The following is a 14,406-nucleotide window of genomic DNA, read 5'->3' on the forward strand; positions in this document are numbered from 1 at the left end:
TAGGCTTTTTGCCTAATCACTCTTCTTAGTCACCTGCCCCGCAACCTGTCACTCGGCCCATGCAATTGCAGCAAGACCCACCGACTCAATTAGCCAAATGCACTCCATCATCCATCTGTTCCCCTCCTGCCGCGCCACCTACATCAAAGTTGTCCTCCTACTGAGCCTTTTGCAACATACCCGACAGCACCTACAATCAACCTGACAGCGCCTGCAGCTGTCCTATGTGTCCCCCTATCCCTGATTCCACACTACCACACCCGTGTGTCCGGTGTGTCCACCCTGTGCTGTTTGAACAACCACTTTTTGCATCCCAAAATTCCACACTGCCATCCAATACCGCAGATTCCTCTACAGCCCATGGTCCTTCAGCGGTTGCTCCACCACCTCGCAATCCCGTTGTCACTCGTTCAAAGACTGGCATTTTTAAGCCCAATCCTAAATACCATGCCAACTTTACTACTCGGTATCCTGTTCCTCATGCTTTGCCTGCCTTAGTGGACATGAATGTTGAACCTACTTGCTACACACAAACATCTTGCTCTCCCAAATGGAGACAGGCCATGCTCGACGAATATAATGCACTTATTCAATAGAATACCTGGTCTTTGGTCCCTCCCCATAATTCCATCAATACGGTTGGTTGCAAATGGGTCTTCAAAATTAAGCGGTGATCTGATGGCACCATTGAACGGTACAAGGCACGTCTCGTTGCCAAAGGGTTCCATCAACAGTCTGGCGTTGACTATTTTGATACTTTCAGCTTTGTCGTCAAGCCTACAAAGATCCGCACCATTCTCTGTCTGGCTGTTTCTTTTCGATGGTCCATTTGTCAGCTCGATGTCAAAAATGCATTCTTGCATGGCTCTCTCTCTAAAAAAGTTTACATGCGACAACCCCCGGGATTTGTTGATCCTAATCGTCCTCACCATGTGTGCAAACTTCATAAGGCCATCTACGGTCTCAAGTAGGCTCCACGGGCATGGTTTCAACGTTTTAGTTCTTTCCTTGTACGGTTTGGTTTCTGTCAAAGTCGGGTTGACAACTCCATGTTTGTTTATCCGGATAATTCTCGTGTTTTGATTTTATTATTGTATGTGGATGATATTATTCTTACCTATAGTGATCCTTCTCATATTCACACCTTTATTCGCACACTGGGAGCAGAATTTGACATCAAAGATTTGGGGCGTTTGCTTTATTTTCTTGGCGTGGAGGTTACTTATCACACGGATTCTCTTCATCTTACTCAGAACAAATATACAGTTGATTTCCTCAAATGCATCAATCTCTTGGATTGTAAACCTGTTTCCACACCAATGGCTTCGAAAGGTACACTTTCTCGTACTGATGGTACAAAACTTGCCGATCCTACTCTTTATCGACACATTGTTGGTGCCCTCCAACACCTTACCATGACCCGTCGCGATATCTCATTTGTGGTTCAACATGTCGCTCAGTTTATGGGATCTCTCGGTGATGTTCATTTTGAATATGTTAAGTGCATATTACGTTATCTCAAAGGCACTCTTGGTTTTGGTCTTCCTATTCATCGGTCTCCTGATTGTTCCTTCTTAATTGCCTATTCCAATGCCGATTGGGCAGGATGTCCTGATACACGACGGTCCACATCCGGCTACTGCATATTTTTGGGACCTAATCTCATCTCTTGGAGTGCCAAGAAACAACCAACAGATTCTCATTTTAGTGCAGAAGCCGAATATCGAGCCCTTGCCTATGCCTGCGCTGACACTATATGGATTCAAAATCTTTGAACTGAACTTCGTTGTCCGCTCACTCATCCCTTGTTACTCAACTGTGGCAACTTGTCCACCACATACTTAGCTGCTAATCCCGTGTTTCATGCTTGCACAAAACATACTGGGATTGATTATCATTTTGTCCATGAACGAGTTGCTTCTAGCAGTCACAAGGTTCAATTTATTCCATCCACGTTTCAGCTTGCCGAGGTTTTCACCAAAGGATTATCAGTTGACCGGTTTTCACGTCTTATTTCCAAACTTGTCACCTGTCAGGAGTCAAGTTTGCGGGGGAATGTTTGGGGGTTACGGGAGTTACCATAGTTAAGAGTCTTCAATGACAATACATTAGTGTTTTAGCTGTTATGTTGTTATTAGCCTTTATTAGTATATAATGGGTTTTCCGTTTCATTGTAACCACTAGGAAGATATCTTATAGTTTGTGTATAAATATAGATTGTAATATCTCAAATTTTCTTATTGAATATACAGTTTCTATAGTTACAAAGGGCAATAATAATGTGGAGAGTTCTTTATTCATTTATGCTATTTTTTTTTTTTTGGATATACGGTACTACCTTCTATGTGTACTTAAATGACTACTATGCTCATGTACCTTTGAATGTGAAAAACTTTTATGTCATTTCTATTGGTTTAGTTTACCTAAATGTATTGTTTCCGAAAATTACAATATGTTTATTTATTGTTTGTAAGAAAACTTCTTCATGTGACAAAATTTTTAAAAAAACAAAACAAAAAATGTGAAGTATGCAGATTTTAGCAATGAAATCCATTAGTCGCCAGAGCCTATAGGCGATGAACAAATAGTTTTGGTTGCCTAATCCCTTTTAAGTATGCGCCAACATTTGGTGTTTTAGAGGGAACCCGACCAACTAAATTATGTTAGGCGACAAAAATATTTGGTTGCTTAAAGGTTTTGGCGACAAACTTCAATTTTCGTCGCCTAGAACTTTTAGCCACGTTTTTTTAATTTTGTAATTTTTTTTTCTTCTGTAGGATTTGATTTGAATTCACTAAAAGTTCAGTGGGCAATGGCTCCTTGTCTAATGGTTCGTTTGAATTGTGCAAATAATAATATTGCTTTCACCATTGATACTAAAGGCCTGAAACGATTTCAAACTAATGAAAACTCTTCAAGACTATGGCATATAAAAGACTAGGCCATGTACTTATAGAAAAATAATGCAGTAACTCGGGTATAATTCAGGGATTATTTCAACAATTAAGCGTTGAATTTAAGTGATCAAATATTTTTACTTGACAAGGAAAAACTTTTGTGATTGCGTTCTTTGACATATGTGCAGAATAAGAATAAGCATTAGTGAGAAGACATTGAGTAACCTTTGCGGCCAAAGAGAGAGAAAGGACATCGAAAAACATGTCTTATCGTATGTTGTCGGGAGTTGACATTCCGCTAACCTTCCCTCGAAGAAAAAAACAAACATGTATTGTCATATGTTGTTGGGACCGAACATCCCGATAACCTTTCATGCGAAAAAAACAAATTAAACATTAAAAAAAACTTGTATTGTCGTATGCTGTCCTAATCAGACATCTCGGTGACCGACATCATAAATGAAATAAAAAAAACATTAAAATCATGTCATGTCCTATGTTGCTAATTTTTTTTGCCCCTATTAGGGCTAGTTTGGCATTACTGTGCTTTTAAAAAAACTGCTTCTGCTGTGTTGTAAAAATAATCAGCTGTGAAAAAAATCAGTTAGGCGTTTGGTAAACTATATTTGAAAAAGTGTTGTGAGAAATCAAAGTGTTTGGTAAGTTTTTATTAGAATTGCTTTTAGTGTGTATAATGACAAAAAAGGACATGAATCATGATGAAATTATTTGTTGTTTTCTTATTTCTTTTTCTACTTCAAAAAAAAAAAACCATTTACGCTACTTTTTTTTTTCTTTTTTTAATTTACACTTTTTGAGTCAGAATTTTTTCTTCTCTTTGCATCTCTTTTTTTTTTTTTTTTTTTTTTATAATTGGGAACCCCTTTTTTGGTTTCCAGATCTCTGCATCTCTTTCTGCTACTCCATTTTCATCTTCTTCTTCTCCTTTCTCTCTGCACATTTTTTTTTCTAAATTTTTCTCTTCTACTCCTTGTTCTATTTTTCTCCCTCTGCCCAGAGAAGTCGTCCTCCTTGCACGGTCGTCATCGTCGTCTATAATCCAAACTGTGGAGTCTTCGTCGTCTGTCATCGCTGTCATCATCGTCTGCCATCAGTGCTTGTCTGTCATCGTCGTCGTCTACAGCCCATGGTCGGAGGTTGTGGTTGTGGTTGGAGATTGGGTGGGGTTTGTTGCAGACAACGAATAGAAAAAGGGAGGTTGTGGTTGTGGCTGGAGCTTGGGTGGGATTTGTTGCAACGAATAGCAAAAAGGAATGAAGAAGAAAATGAGGTCTGCAGAATGGGGAAGAAGAGGAGTTTGCGTTGCTTGATTGTATTGGAGGGACAAGGACTGTCTATTTGAAAAATAAGTGAGGGCATTATGGGAAAGTAAAACATTCATTAAAACCACCGGTTAAATTTTTTTTAAAGCAGCTTTTAAAAGCTGGGTTATGCCTGCTTTGGAAAAACAGCGGTCATTGACCGCGATTTTTAAAAAAAGCTGATTTCTGATGTTTACCAAACACCATGGTTGTGCCAAATTTTTATTAAAGCTGTTTTTTAAAAAATTTCAGCGGGGCCAAACGCCACCTTAGTCAATTGAGCACATTTAATTAATTAATTTTGTTGGATATATAATGTTAAGGACTTACGAGAAATCCAAGGACATTTAAAGCCCAATATAATATATAATAGTTGCCATGCTAATCCAAATTGTATTTAGGGAATTAATTCATCAAATAAATATAGAAATAGTGTAGCCATGCCAAACAAATAATTCATTTTCCTTTGCTAAACCACTCAACAAGCTTAAGTGGACCCAAGCCACACATATGTCTGGGGCTTGCTGAGCTGGTTGTGGCATGGATAGTTACAAGTGTCCATAAAGCTCATTGAAGGATCAAACAGTGGAAGTTTTGGGGCTGCTTGGGAGTACCAAAACTCATGCCCACTTTCCTAAGCCTAATTACTCGGGTAAGCAAAGAGAGAACTCCCAGCCTCTTCCTCCAGCATTAAACCACAACTACCCATTACTGTTCATTAATGTGCACACAATCATCATTGTACGCTCACGTACCCATTATTATTCATTACTGTACACACAATCAATTACAGTACACTCACGGAGAAACCAACTGTCGTGCACTATACACTCACGGATGCACAAACAAAGCCAAGGCTTTGCATATAAATAGACCCTTCACCCATTTGTAAGGCACCTAGAAGAAGCAGAGAATGGCAGAGGAGGCAAGCTTATCCTCCACCTGCTGTAAAGACACAAAACCCAAGCCTTAACCCCTCCATCATGCTCCTCTTCTTGTAGAACAACACTCCAAGCTCTGAACATCACTCAGAAAATCATCCCAAACCATCCCAAGACTAAAAACATCACCTGCATCTCACCTTCAGCAGCCTGTTCTAATTGAAGCTGCAGAAGCACTCTCTCTTGCTAAACTTATATGGAGACTTAGCTCTCACACCATGAGCCTCTCAAGCCAAGCTTCATATCAATTCATTGAAACAAGCTCTCAAGCCAAGCTTGTACATAGCTGCTCTTCACCATAGACCACCTCTAGCATCTTCTCCAACACTATTCCACTACATGCAGCACATATTCAACTTCAGGAAAAGCACTTCCAACACAGCAAAATCAAGCAAAATCATTCTAGTACTCGTTGTATATCAAAATCTGCAATGAGACATTGAAGATAACCAAATTACTCCCTAAGGCTTAAACTCTTTCGGAGTGCTTTGGGGCCTCGGGCTGCAAACTCAGATGGGTTAAAAGAAAGCTCAGTCCACCTCACAATAGTCTAATAAGCCCATTGCAGCTCTCAACAAAAAAGACCCTAACAAATTTAACTACTTATTGTTTTTAGTAATATGTACAAATAAATAGTTTTCTATTAATGTTATCGGTATCAATCGAGGATCAACTCTTTGAGGAGAAGATACTGGACACATATGATTGCTTGCAAATGAAGGAAGTTGAGGTTCCACCCCAAAACCAATTGGCAATGGAGGGAGTAGCCCAACTCCTTGTAAACTCACGCTAAGTCCCTTAAATTTTTAATGTGGGACAAACGCTCTCAACTGCAAGCACATATATGCAGAGCTTCAAAATTACATATACCTTTACAAAATATGGTTGTTTCGAAGTACATATAGAACTAGCTAGTACAAAATTAATACAATAAAATTAAAAGATGTGGAGGAGAAAAAAAAAATTACAGGGTTGAGGAATTATATAATATGAATAGAAATTAATGAGAAGAGAAATCCAAAAATAAAAAAAAATAAAAAATTACATCTCCATGGATGGATGGGTTATTATTTGTCAAGATGCATGTGTGTGAGTGGGCGTACGTGTAGGGTAACTCTTGAAATGAATTAATATCCAGATTGAGTCGTCAACAAACCCTTGAAATTAATATCCAATGAAGTTTTCGTCATGGCAAGCGTTGAAACCGCAACTGGCATGAACAATCGCATGGTAGTAGAAAAAGTAAAGGTTGGTTTTGTGGGTGGTAGTAGAAAAAGTAGAAAAAATTATATTAATAATTTAATATGTTTTCATCAGGTACGTTCATTCATCCCTGGCATACTGTTGTGGGTGGTTCCGTTTGGAAGAAACGCTGGTAGGACTGTGATGTCACAACCTCCTCCACTCTCTCAAGTCCAAGGCCGATTTGGTACTTGGACGAGTATGTGTACAGTTTCAAGGTTAATGAGATTTATCGTAAGCAAATTCTCTAGCCATTGCCAATTGTTGAGGTTCAAAAAGTCACGAGAAGCCTAAAAAAATTTAAAGCCCAATATGACGTTCAAAATAAAGGGATAAATTGGTTATGTGCTAATTCCAATTATATTTCAGGATTTAATACATCAGGATAAATATATATATATATGCATGTTTTTATACAAATTGTAAGAGTATCCAGGCCATGCCAAGTAATGAAACCCATGCCAAACCTATTTATTTACATTTGATATCTTTAAGTTTGATCACAAGAGGTCCAAGCCACTGAAACACATGCCCAAGCATTCCAAGCACATGCCAAATAACTCCATGCATGGATAATACATTTTTCTTATGACAATCACCTACCAAGCTCACATGAACCCAAGTCATGTAGTTTACTGGGCTTGCACGAGGGGTTTTGGCATGGAAGGTTACAGAGGTCCACAAGGCCCACGAAAGCTCTTGGATAATGGAGACTTTGGGCTAGCTAATTGGGAATACTCCTTATTATTTGGAGTTCTCCAATGTGGGTGAGCAAATGATATATTCTTCAAGCACTCTCTATTACCCACTGGAAACAAGCCAATTCCGACACTTCCTTTTACCCATAGGAAAGACTCATTTTCTAATGCCTAACTTTACCTTCTGGAAATAATAATGTCTCAACGCTCCATTTTACCCGTTGGAAATAGGATGGTTCCAACACTTCCTTTTACCTATTGGAAACCAAAGAGAGCCTTCACCTTCTATAAATTGGTAGGCATTGCAAAGTCAAAAACCAACTTCTGAGTTACTGCAAGCCTCTCAGTAACCATGAGAACCCACTTCTCTAAGTGGCTGCACAACCTAGCAACCATTAGAGCACCTTCCTTCAGCTACTGCAAGCATTCTAGCAACCATCACAGTTATTCCTCAGCCATCAACCTCTATCATTTGGCTGCTGCAACCATCCCATTGACCATCGACCCATTCTCTTGGCTGCTGCAAGCTCTCAGCAACCATCACAACCATGTCTCCTACTTTCTCATCAGTGAATCCATCATCTTCTCTAAGAAGCCTCACCAAACATAACTCCAAGCCTTTCCTTCCTCCTCATACTCTGCCAAGCTATAAACACTATAGCCTTCAAGCTTCAAGCTTCAAGCTTTTCCTTCCATTATCCTTTTCTTGAAACTCTTAAACCACCATAGCCAGAGCTTCAGAAAACAAGTTCTCAACACCCAAACTCAAGCATATCCAACACCAAGCCAAGCACATGCATTAATTCTCATTTGCTAAACTTGTGGGTCTTTAGCTCCCACACTCCAAGCTCTCATGCCAAGTTCGTACAAGATCTATTCAACATCGGCAAATCATCTTCACCCATTTTCAAAGCTGCTAGAAACGTCAACACAAAACACCCAGCCGCTGGAAGAATAGCAGAGTACTCCCTTATGACTTGCTTCTCCTTCAGGATGATTTGGGCCTAGTTCTCACTAACTCAGAAAAAGGGGCAATGAATGCTTGATTCACCACTCTATGGCGGTCAAATAATCAACAAGCACGAACAAGCCTTCGGAAGGAAAAAGACCCCGACACCAATTTATTTTAAGTTGTTGTGTTTTACTACCTTAACATATTATAATACTTTTTTTATATTTATTTTTAGAATTAGCGATAGATACATTGTATTGGGGAGGGAGGCATTTTTCCTAGGATTCGAACGGGTGACCAAGGGGGGAAGGGGGAGGGACCTCACCACTGAGGTAACCTCAATCTACTATATTATAATTATTTGTTCTAACATCTTATAGTCAATTAGTAGGGGTATTCTTCGGAAATAAGAAAATGTAACTGTTGTGAATTTTAGACAACCTGCAAAATGGAGATTATAAAGATTAGTCTGAACACAAATTATACTTGCAAGTGCACAAGGTCAATTGTAATTTAGTATAGCAAATATGAGGTCATTCCCACGAGGATTGAGTACAACTTCCAATTAGTCTAACCTAATGTACTTCCCAAAACACTTTAACTACTCTAATTATATAAACAAGAAATTAAACATGTAGCATACTCATGTAAACACAAAAGGGGTTTTTGAAATGATGATTTAATTAACATCGAAATTAAAAGACAAAACAAGTAGAAAGTCACGAAACACAAAGATGAGAAATTCAAATTCACTAGAGCACTAGGACAATGAATTCACCACTAGTAATCCGATCTAGCCTCTTATTCACCTACCTATTAACTAACCATTTGATGTCACCGCTTAGTTTTCCTTTTTCATGAATTACCTATGGTATTTAGGCTAACTCGTATATTCCTACATACAATTCGCCTATGGTATTTAGGTCAAATATGAATACATAGAAACTCATTAAGATCAGTGAAAACCTCCAACAAGCATGTAAACCCTAGGAGTATGGTATTTGCCCTAGACGAATTACAAATCATAATCATAAGAAGCAAGCCTCAAATTAAGTATGGTATTTACTCTAATTTGCATCCGATTAACTCAATTAAAAGTCTAGATGGTGATCAAGCATCAAGATAATCAACCAAGTTATTAAGCACAGTGATTAAGAATCCAACATCAAATGGCAATCAATAGATATGTAAAATAAGAAAACTAGATTATCATACTAGGGCTACATCATGCCCTAGCAACTGTTCGGTTCATTTTTACACATGATTTTTCATGTTATTCACCCACTATTTTGAGTTAGTTCTTGACATTTTATAGCTTTTTACTTCCTTTTTGTGTTTTCTTAGATTTTACCTTGGTTGGAATGAAAATGAGCTAAAAGTGCATTATTGGTTATAAATTCTGTTTTTGTTCATTTTCGTAGGTCAACTTCTTGGCCTGGGATCAACATGCTCTGGTGCTCGGATGAGGTCATGATCTTCATGAGACTTGTTCCAATGGATGTTAACTACAACATATCCAAATTTGAGCTCCATTGGACAAGTATTGCCTATCCATCCAATCCAACATGTTACCACAGCTCTGGAAATCCGGAATTGTCCAGCTTTTACCTCCATTGTGTCACTTGATTCTTCTTGTTACCATAACACTTGGTAACAAGAATTCACCTTAGTAAAAGAGATATTTTCTGAGGGATAGAGCATATTTTCTAGGACAAAGCTTCATAATGGCAAGGGGACAATGGGCAAAAGCTTTAGAGAAAGAATAAGTTTTATATTAAAAGTGAGCTGGAAAGAAGGGGCAGAAGTCAAAAGGGATTGCAATCAGATTTGGGGGTATCATTCAGTTTTGGGAGAAAGAGAGAGGGGCTGGTACGTGGAGACTTTGAGCAGATTTTGGGGAGAGCTTGAAGGAAGGAGAACGAGGTGCAGCCAAGGAAGAAAGGAGAAGACTTCCACCATTGAAGACTTCAAGCTTTCATCATTTCCAAATCTGTAAACTCTTTCTAGTTATATTTCGAATTTGTGTTTGAAATGATTATGAGGAACTAAACTCCATAGCTAGGGCTTAGGTTGAAGCCCTAAACATGATTACCTTATTGTTTTGATGCTTGAGTGTATGAATTTCTAGATATTGTTGATGAATTCCAATTCACCAAATTAATCTATCCTTGATGTATGTTCTTCTTTGATTGATCACCTTTGAAAGCATGCTTCTTGAGATTGTTGGGATTATGTGTATCTTCATGTTATCCTAAGCAATAAATGGATGAAGTAAGAATCATCCATGTGAATTGGTTTCTTGAATACCTAATGTAAACACCATGCTATTAGGATTCTTGTGATGTTCATATTCTCTTTGAACTTAATGGGTTCTCCTTGTAATTGAATCGAAGTACGAACCATACCTAAGTTCGGTTATGGGGAGGGCACAAGTATTGTAGCACGAACCATGCACTTTATGTATATTAGAGAGAATCAATGCGTCTTGAGCCACGACCCATGGTCTTGATTGCGAACATCTTCATCAACACGTTTAGAGTTCATCACTTGAGTATCCATGAACATTGGTAGAATTGTTTAGGGTGGATTCCGAAACCCTAGTGTTTGTTACATCTTGATTTCACTCTTTGATAATCCATCTCTGCCATTCTCATTTAATTCCAAAGTCCATTTACTTTCATGCAATAGAAATAGGTCACTTCAAACAAATCAAACCCCCCCCCCCCCCCCAACGTGTGTGTGAGTTGCGTGTTTGACACGTTACGTGTCTTTGTTACTAAATTTTTTCTGTTTCCGAAATTGTTTTGGACTTTTGGTCCGCGTTGTGTTCTTCCATTTTCTGTGCTGAATCCAACCGTATAAAGAATGTGAATTTTGGACGTACGGTTGGAAAGTTATAGGCAAAACACTGGATAGAGGTCGAAACTGGAAAAACAGAGAAAACTACTCTGCCCAAGAACGACCGGTCGCTAGTGTCTCACGACCAGTCGCTCAGCACACAATTCTGAAGTTTCAAATCTGACCTAAAACGACCGGTCGCTTTTACCTAACAACCGATCGCCAGACCAAAACGATCGGTCGCTCTTACCTAACGACCGGTCGCTGGTCACTGTTCACAGCACAATTCTTTTTTTTTGTTTTGTTTGTTTCTTTTACATTTCTTTACTTTCTTTTTAGTTTCAAATTTGCATTTGTGCATTGTGGTGTGTTAATTAAGTGTTCTCTTTGTACTCGAATTAGAACTTATAGGAAACCGACAAGTTCTTCGTGGGATCGACCCCGTACTTACACAATCTATACTTCGATGGATTCGTGCACTTGCGGGTATTTTTAATTGGTTGTTTGCACATTAATTTGTGCCCTTTTAGGAATGCAACAATTTTTGGCGCCGTTGCCGGGGAACTGGCACGGTTGCTTATATGTTTTGTTTGAGTATATTTAGAGTACTTAATTTTATTTTCATTTTTCTTTGTTTGTCATTTCATTTTATTTGAGTTTGTTTTTGTTTCTTCTTATTGCAGGAACATTTTGCTTATGTCCCTTTTGAATTTGGATATTTCATTAGATTGCACAATAGAAGATATCCAAGCTCAAGCTTTGAGAGAAAGGAACATCCAACTAGCTGTGTCTACTCCATTGCCTCTTTCATTCTCGCCATTTTCATCATCACCAAGCTCACCAAAAGTCGAGTCACCTCCACCTTCACCACTGGCGGCAGCAGCTGCAAATGCGGAACTTACTATGCAAGAATACTCTTCACCGCCAACAACTGGCCAACCATCTTGCATAGTATATCCCGCAAGCACTTTGGAAAACTTTGAGTTGAGATCGGGCATGATACATGTTGTTAATATTATGTTAACTCGCAATTGTACGGGGCAATTAGTAGTATAGCAAGACAAGTACGAGGTCGTACCCACGAAGACTGAGAAGTTAAAACTAGTTATGTACTTAGATTACCAAATTCAAGAAAGTAGGAGGTTATGTCTAAAACAGAATTTAAAACAAGAGTGGTTGTGATTGTTGAACAAAAGAAGCAAAATGAAATTGCAAACAAAAACAAGTAAACAAATGTAACAAAGAGTGGTTTTAAGAGTTGGAAAACAGATTTTGAGACTAGGGCATTCGAATCACCATAACAATTCAATTCTGGGTTATAAAGATTCAAGTAACAAGTCTAATTCAGATTCAAAGATTGATTCTAGCTAAAGTATGATTAGGCCATGGTGTTTGGTCCTAACCTTGTGTTCCTAATTCCCTAATTTGATCATTTGTTGTCTAACCTAAAATTAAGCATTAGGAACCCATTAAGCATAGAAGAACATTTTAAACAACCAAGTATGTATCTAATCCCTGTTGTCGAATGTCCATACATACTCTTCCTATTCATAGTTCAATTCGAATTAAAGCATGGTGTATACTCTTAATTCAAACCAAGATAGTTAACAAACAAGTTCTAATGGTGATCAATCATTCAAACAAGCATGTTAACTTATAAGCATAATGAATAAGAACATGAATCATGAATCAAACTTGAAACTCCAAACTTATAAACCCAGAATATTCATGTTAGGTTACATCGAAGCCCTAGTTATGGATTTAGCTACTCATAATGGAAAAGAGACTTGAACAGAAATGAGAAAACATAATGAATACAATAAGAGTAGAAAAACCCTTTTTCTGAAGTTCTTGTGGTGTCCAAGGCTTCTCCAAGTGCTTCTCCACTTCTAATGCTTCTCCAAGAGCTTCCCCACTTCTAGAAAGATGTATGAAGGATATGGAGGTGATTTGGGATGAGTTTGAGTGAGTGGTGATGGCTAAGGAAGATGAAATTCGTAGGGAAATGGAAGAGAGGTTTGCTGGAGTTGTTTTGGTGATTGTTGGAGTGTTTGGGATTTTGAGAGTGTTTGAGGATGGTTGGAGTGAATTGTGGGGGTTGTGAATCTCAGGATTTGTTGTGTCTTGAATGTGGAATGGATGTGGTATTTATAGGGAGAGGGGAGTGACAAATCTGAATTCAATATGGCTAATGCATACAACACTTGCATTATAAAAGATGAATTGGTTGATGCACTTCACTAATGCATACAACACTTGCATTATAAAATCTGAATTGGTTGATGCACTTCACCAATAGATCCCACCAGCAGCCCTAGCTCATCTTCATGTCACCATGACCAAGCTTCCAACCAGAAATGATAGCTCATACCTAGCTCACCATGACCAAGCATCCAACCAGCACATGCTGAGGTCAGCATAACCAGCAACTTCAAGGGCTTACAACTTGGGCTTCTCTTAATCAAATTAGGACTTTAAGCACTCGAAATTGAAGTTCAGAATGTCTTCTTTCCAGCCATATGTCATTTGGGCCAATCCAAGGTCGGAGGAGGAAGTTAAGGCCAAAACAAATTGCTAACTCATTTTGCGCGCTGATAAAATCCATCCTGAGCATGGCTCTGTGTTTGCTAGGTAACAGACTCCATATTTATCCAATGGGGCTGAATTTTGGATATGTTATAGTACACACCCATTGGAACAACTTTCATGAAGAATGCTGCCTCATCCGAGCTGTGTAGGTTGCTGAAACAAAGCTTGCAATATGACCTACGGAACTGGACTGGTAGGGGGCTGTAGCCAAAATGAGTTTGTCTTTTAAGCTCTTCTTCCATTCATCCAAATTAGGCCTTAACATGCTTGAATTGCATGAATTATGCTCTCTTGCTCTATTGGCCTACAAAACACACAAAGGGAGGGAAATAACTTAGAATTATAGGAACTAAGCAAAAGAAGTAAGTAAATTGGGCATGTATATGTATGAAATTATGAGCTTAACACACCCCCAAACTTAGATTTTGCTAGTCCTCGAGCAAAACAAAAGAGAAACAAAGATAAAAACAAAACAAGAAGTTAACTAGACCACTTTCGTAGGTAACTCGATTGCATTGAGCGTATGCAACAAGCCTTTAAAGCTCTAGGCATCCCTAGTAGGAGGAGTTGTGTCTCCTGAGGGTTTAACAGATACGATACCCACAAACGTTTTTCTAACTCTACAAAACAAAATGGTTAGAAAAACAACTTTGAAATCAACTAATGAAAATGAAAGAAAGTTTTAGTCATACCTCCAACACCATAGAGTTGCCAAGATAGGTCATCAATCAGTGTGTACAAGAGGAAGCTATAGCTCAAAGGCACACAGTTTCAAAGCAAGCACACTCAAACCTTGAATAGAGAACATGCTTCGACTCTAATTCTCACAGATAACACTCAATCACTCAGAACCTATGTTTTAATTCTCTCAAGAAAGCATAAGTGAGTGTATGAAATAGAAGCACAAATTTGGTTAGATCTCATGAA

The sequence above is a fragment of the Prunus avium genome, chromosome 6, assembly GCF_965620075.1.
Source record: "Prunus avium chromosome 6, drPruAviu1.hap1.1, whole genome shotgun sequence".
In the NCBI taxonomy this organism is placed as follows: domain Eukaryota; kingdom Viridiplantae; phylum Streptophyta; class Magnoliopsida; order Rosales; family Rosaceae; genus Prunus; species Prunus avium.